This window comes from Phyllostomus hastatus, unplaced genomic scaffold (assembly GCF_019186645.2).
Source record: "Phyllostomus hastatus isolate PE091 unplaced genomic scaffold, TTU_PhHast_1.1 phas_scaffold_182, whole genome shotgun sequence".
Classification (NCBI taxonomy): Eukaryota; Metazoa; Chordata; class Mammalia; order Chiroptera; family Phyllostomidae; genus Phyllostomus; species Phyllostomus hastatus.
The window spans coordinates 6870204-6876203 of record NW_025334013.1 but is presented as its reverse complement, the minus strand read 5'-3'; the positions used below and the strand labels follow the sequence as shown (position 1 = coordinate 6876203).

At 49.0% G+C, this 6000-nt stretch overlaps 1 non-coding gene across 1 annotated transcript; it reads right to left on the bottom strand.

Moving 5' to 3' along the window:
• Positions 1-3611: 3611 nt before the first annotated feature.
• On the bottom strand, positions 3612-3727 carry LOC123832390. The gene has a single exon (XR_006788044.1). It is a non-coding gene; the product is annotated as a U5 spliceosomal RNA (small nuclear RNA).
• Between the last annotated feature and the right edge of the window lie 2273 nt (positions 3728-6000).

Genomic DNA, 6000 nt, shown 5'->3' with positions numbered 1-6000 from the left:
CGAGCCGTTTGTGTGTGGTTGAAACCTCTGGAGCCATCCTCCCTCCCTCCCTCCGTCACCAGACTTCTGGGGGTGTCTGAAGCAGAAGCAGCACCGGCAGCCTAGCCCTGACAGGACGTCTTTCCCCAGGTCTCCTCCTGCCAGAGGAGTCCGCTCAGAGGTGGAGGCGGCCCCTTTTCTGCTCCCCTGGGGGCGGGGTGTAGTCCAGCCCAGTGGGTTGCTCGAGAAAGCACCATCCGGGTCCTTTTCCTGCTACCGCGCCCTCTCCCCTACCTGCCCTAAATAGCCTTGATGTGCCTGCCCTGGGTTTTGCTGGCCATAGGGCTGGGCTGCAGGGGAAAACCCGGGGTGGACTTCTGCCGGTTGTTTCCTGAAACAGGTCTGACCCTCGCCTTTGCGGGGAGGAGAATGGAGCTGCCCCCCGACACCCCGCTGGGAGCTGGGCGTGGCAGTCCATCTGGGGAGGCTGTTTCTTTGAAGCAGCCGGACTCACCGGAAAGCCGGGTTTCTCTGCCAAGGAGCTGAGCGTCTGGCCCGCGGCAGGTGGCCCGGAGAAAAAGTCAGGCTTGGCTACCAGCTGTCCTGGTTTTCTAGTCACTTCGGCCCCACACACCTTCCACTCCTGCTCTGGGTAGTGCAGAGCTCGGAAATACCTCTCCACCCTGCTCTCCCCTCCCAGCCTGGGTCATGGGCGGGCTTGCGCATTTTGGGGAGTGGAGACTTCATGGGGTGCAGTCAGGTATGGCTGATGGTATGCTATACCCTCTAGTCCCCTCTAGTTGTTGCATTACACGGGAAGCTGTTTGACACAAGAGCCACGCTTCATCGCCCCCCTCCCTCTGTTTAACCCGGAACCCCCATGTTGTTGTAGGTTCCCAAACATGGAAAAAGGAACCCACATACCTGGTGCTCGAGAGATACCTGCTGAACAACCAAGATTTAGTAAACTACTATTTGTGGACTATAGCTCTCATTTAGGCGCTCACTGTATGAGTGTGTGTTAGGTATTTCACACGAACTTGGCGCTACGTGGGGAGGATGTTGCCGAGGGTTAAGATACCAGTGTGAGAGGTGAGGAAATGACCTCGGACTTGAGTGATGGGCCCAGGATCGCTCAGCCGATGAGCGCCAGGCTGGCAGGCAGACGGGGCTGGCGGTGGGCCGGGCCTCCCTCTGAGCCCCCACACTCCCTCCGTTTCTCCCCACCCGGCTCCTGTGCTGGATTCCAGTGGTGGACCGGGCTAAGGTGCCCTCACCCGCTCCGGGATGGCACCAGCAGCCCGCTGTGAAGGTGACTCGGTCCTCCCCTCCGGCCCCCCTTGCAGAGAGCAAACGCTGGCAGGCCTCCGTGGGGACCCTGAGGGGGTCCACCTGCACAGTCCACTCATGCGCTGAGCGGCGCTGTGTTCTCAGCCTCTTGGGCAGGATGCGCAGAGAGTCTTTATCAAGTTGCTTTTTCAGAGGTAGACACCTGGTGTGGAAATTTGGGTTGCATACTACCTGGCTAGGGGACAAGCGTTCCCCTCTGCTGTCCTTCCGGTGTACGATTCTGAGGCACGTTCTATATGTGGCTCCTGGCAGGATTGGGCCGCTACTGCCCACGCTGGTGAACTTGATAAGCCACCCTCCTCAACCTGGTTTTCCTCCCCCCGTGTGACCCTCCCCCAGGCGCCCACTCTGTCCCTGGCATTTGTCCTCCAATGAGCAGCCTGCACACAAGCTCCTGCCTCAGACTAAGGCTCTAACCATGAAGCCCACGGCTCCTCCGGAGGGCTTTTCCAAGGGGAAGTGGGGTTCTCCTGTGGATATCACTGCAGACTCAATATCTGTGTCCTGTCCACTCCCCACAAATCCATGTGCCAAAATCCCAACCCCAATGTGATGATGGCATTTGGAGGTGGGGCCTTTGGGAGGTGATTAGGTCACGAGCGTGGAGCCCTCATGTGTAGGGTTAGTGGGGACACGAGGAGAAGATAGCAGCCTGCAACCCGGAGGAGGTTCTTCCCAGAACCTGGCTGTGCAGGCACCCTGCTCTCAGACCTCCAGCCTCCCAGACGGGAAGGGCTCCACAGGCTCACAGGACCTTTCCTGGAGAAGAAACCTGAGAGCTTTCTTGCTCGGGAGTTCCTAACCTTGCCCTGGCACCGCCCTATAAATCAAAAGGTCGTGGGTTTGATTCTGGGTCAGGGCACACGTCTGGGTTGCCCACCAGGTCCCCAGTGGGGGGCATGTAAGAGGCAACTCAAACACATCAGTGATTCTCTCCTTGTCTTTCTACTCCCTTCCCTTCTAAGAAAGGAAATCTAAATAATAATAATAATAATAATAATAATAATAATAATAATAATAATAATAATGCCTGGCTGGTGTAGCTCAGTGGATTGAGCTCAGGCTGCGAACCAAAGTGTCGCAGGTTCGATTCCCAGCCAGGGTACATGCCTGGGTTGCAGGCTACAACCCCCAGCAACCGCACATTGATGTTTCTCTCTCTCTCTCTATATATATCCCTCCCTTCCCTCTCTAAAAATAAATAAATAAATAAATAATAATAAAATTAAAACCCCCTGTTTAGATGCACACCCAGACCTCAGAGCCCAAAGCACTGGACACAGGCATTTACTTCTGACTGACCAGAGCTGGTCAGGTGAGGAGCAGCTTGCCTGGGGAAGGAAAGTATCATTAATACTGTCCCACCACGTGAATAGTGTCTAGGACCTACAGGGCAGGCTGGCTTGTGGGTAACTGCCTGACAAGAGCTGGCCACAGGGAGGAGCATGGGAGGCTGAGAAATGGAGCCCCAGGAACGAAATTCCAGAAAGATTCCCTCCCTTCTGTACTGGCGCAGATGCTGCTAGTTTTCCTTCTTGGTATTCTCAGACCAGCGGAAAGCCTCATGGCTGCCTGGAAGAAAGACTACATTTCCCAGCCTGCCTTGCACCTAGGCGTGCTCAGGAAAGAGTTCTGGCCAATGGAATTAGTTAAAAATTTCATTTCCTCATTGCGGTTCTTCAAGTCCATTAATCATCATCATGTGTCTTTCTCATTCCTAATTTTAATAAATGAGCTAGTTCTAGTTTTAAGGTTAACTTACTTCATCAAAAAGGAAAAAAACCCACAATACTTATAAAATGTTACAGAAAGTTTTCAAATTTTAAACTTATTTAAAATAAGCAGTTAAAACATTGTAAATGCAACACTTAACAGCCAGTCAGAAAGGTGCTGAGATTTGCCTGGTATTTACCTCCAGAAATGTTTTAAGAGTCACTTTGAAATAAAAACCAGGTTAAGCGGGTGTTGTATACTCAACAAACACCTAAGCCTGGCCCTCCTCGAGATTCTGGGTCACGTTTGGTGGTTGGTGATGAAAACGAGGTTCTACTTTGGCGTAACCCAGACAACGTTGTTTTAGCTGAGAACCTCATTCAACTGTTTACACTCCATTCTGCTGCCATAATGTGCACACATAAGCCATTTCTAACACTTACAGAAGTAGATGGAAAAGAACCCCAACCCGACAAGTACTATTAAAAAACTAGAATAGTAAGTTGCATAAACTTACTACTTGTTTTTACCAGTCAGTAAGACAATCTATTCTTTAAACAAGAATTATTAGCCTTGTAAAAACAAGGCCTCAAAAAATTGGTTAAAAACTCAGAATTGTTCCTCTCCACGGAAATCTTTAGTAAAAGGCGAAAGATTTATACGATCTGAAGAGAAACCAGAGTATGTTGAACGTACCTGGCCCACATTCCTCGGGTAACTGTTACCCCTAACACTATAATGGTGATTATTTACCTGAAAGAGCTAGTCACGTCTTCCTCTATTCCAGACAATTCTGTGAGAGAATTCTCATTTGGAGGGAAAGATAGTTCAAAGAAAAAAGGAAAATCTAGTCATTTTTGGTGGGGCAGAAAATGTTTTATGTACAATGCATTCTGGGTATGCAAATAAATCTTCGCCCCGCCCCCCCAGCCAGTTTCCGGTAATAATCTTAAATACATCATTTGTTTTGGTGCCGGGACGGAGACTACCACCAGGGGGCAGAGCGGAGGACAGATTTAGGGAATACGAGTATAAACCTAAGCCTTGGTCCGACCACAAAGAGTCTGACCCTTCTGCGTTGGCACTGCAAGTAAAATTTCTTTTGGACATAAAGAAATGAAATAAATACAATTATAAAATAGAACTTGAAAATACTTACCCTCAGAGAATATCACTAACATTTCATCAGCGAGGAGCGCGCCGTGTGATGGGGGTGCCAAGTGTGTGTGTGTGGTCAGCCCTGATCACGGAATGTTCACGGACATCCGGGCAGACCCTTAAAGAATCCACAGTAGAGGGACGGCCAGAGCATTCGGGCCGGGAGGCACCGTGCTGCAGGGGTGCCAAGCTAAGAGCTTGGATTTCCCTAGAAGGAAATGGGGAAGCGTAGAAGAGTTTTAAAAGAGAGTAGCATGGCCCTGGCTGGCGTAGCTCAGTGGATTGAGCGCAGACTGCGAACCAAAGCATCGCAGGTTTGATTCCCAGTCAGGGCACATGCCTGGGTTGCAGGCCATGGCCCCCAGCAACCACACATTGATGTTTCTCTCTCTCTCTCTTTCTCCCTCCCTTCCCTCTCTAAAAACAAATAAATAAAATAAAAAAAAAGAGAGAGTAGCATGATTGGATCAGTGCTTTGAGACAGTGGTCTCAACATGGGTGGTCGCTGGACCCACAGGTCAGCATCATCTGGGTACCTCCTTCTAGAGATGCAAATTCCTGTGTGGGGGTGTTTGAAGCCCAACTTCCAGGATTTGAGGGAGGGAGTCTGTGGGGGGAGGGGGGTGGAGAGGGAGGCTCAAGGGGTGTGAAGTTAAAGGAAGCCTTTTTTTTTTTTTTCCCCTGGCTGGTATAGCTCAGTGGATTGAGCACGGGCTGCAAACCAAAGTGTCGCAGGTTCAATTCCCAGTCAGGGTACATGCTTGGGTTGCAGGCCATGACTCCCACCAACTGCACATTGATGTTTCTCTCTCTCTCTCTCTCTCTCTCTCTCTCTCTCTCTCTCTCTCTCTCCCTCCCTTCCCTCTCTAATAAATAAATAAATAAATAAAGTCTTTTTTAAAAAAAGGAAGTCTTTTTCTTTCTTTGCTATCAGGAGAGTGGCATTGATGGGAGAGGGTGAAGATCCAGGAGAGAGGAAATAAGCAGTAGTGGGGTGGGGGGGGATGGGAAAGGAGCTGAGGCTGACTTCAGCCTAGAGGGGGGACCCCAACTCCATGGTAGAGTGAGGACCGGTGGAATAGCACATACAATACTGTGAATGCATTTAATGCCACTGAATTGCATACTTAAAAATGGTTAAAATGGCAAACTTCATGTTATATGTACTTTACTGCAATAAAAACCCCAAGCTTTATGTAGCCCCAAGAGAACAGTGAAACTGTTCATTCTGAACAATCCTTTCCCACTGAGCTGCACCTTGAGAAAGAAGCTTGATAACTTTCCCTGTTGGCTCACCGACATCCACTGGTACCAAACCAAATCAATTCTCGCACCAGATGTTTTCTAAATGACCTAAGAAAGTAAATAAGGACTCACAGATCTTGAGATGAATCCGAGCATCACAATCTTCAATACGCGTTTTAATTAGGTAAAACAACCCTATAGTAAGACAGGGTTCTTATTTTTCTTTTTTCCTCCACTTCCTCACTTCTCTCCTTCATTACCACTAAAACATGAAATAGTTCAAAATCACAAAATAGTTCTAACTCTGCAGAAAAGCGTAACAAATGAAAAAATGCGCATCCAGATTTAAGAGATGTCAACGTTTCTCCAGATGTTCCTTAGGTCTGGCTTTGACAACAAAAGCAAAAGCAACGAGAACAGTAAGCGAGTGGGGCTCCGGCAAACTAAAACGCTTCTGCACAAAAAGGAAACCATCAGCAAAATAAAAAGGCAACCTATGGAATGGGAGAATGTATCTGTGAAGCATATATTTGATAAGGAGTTAATATCCAAAAT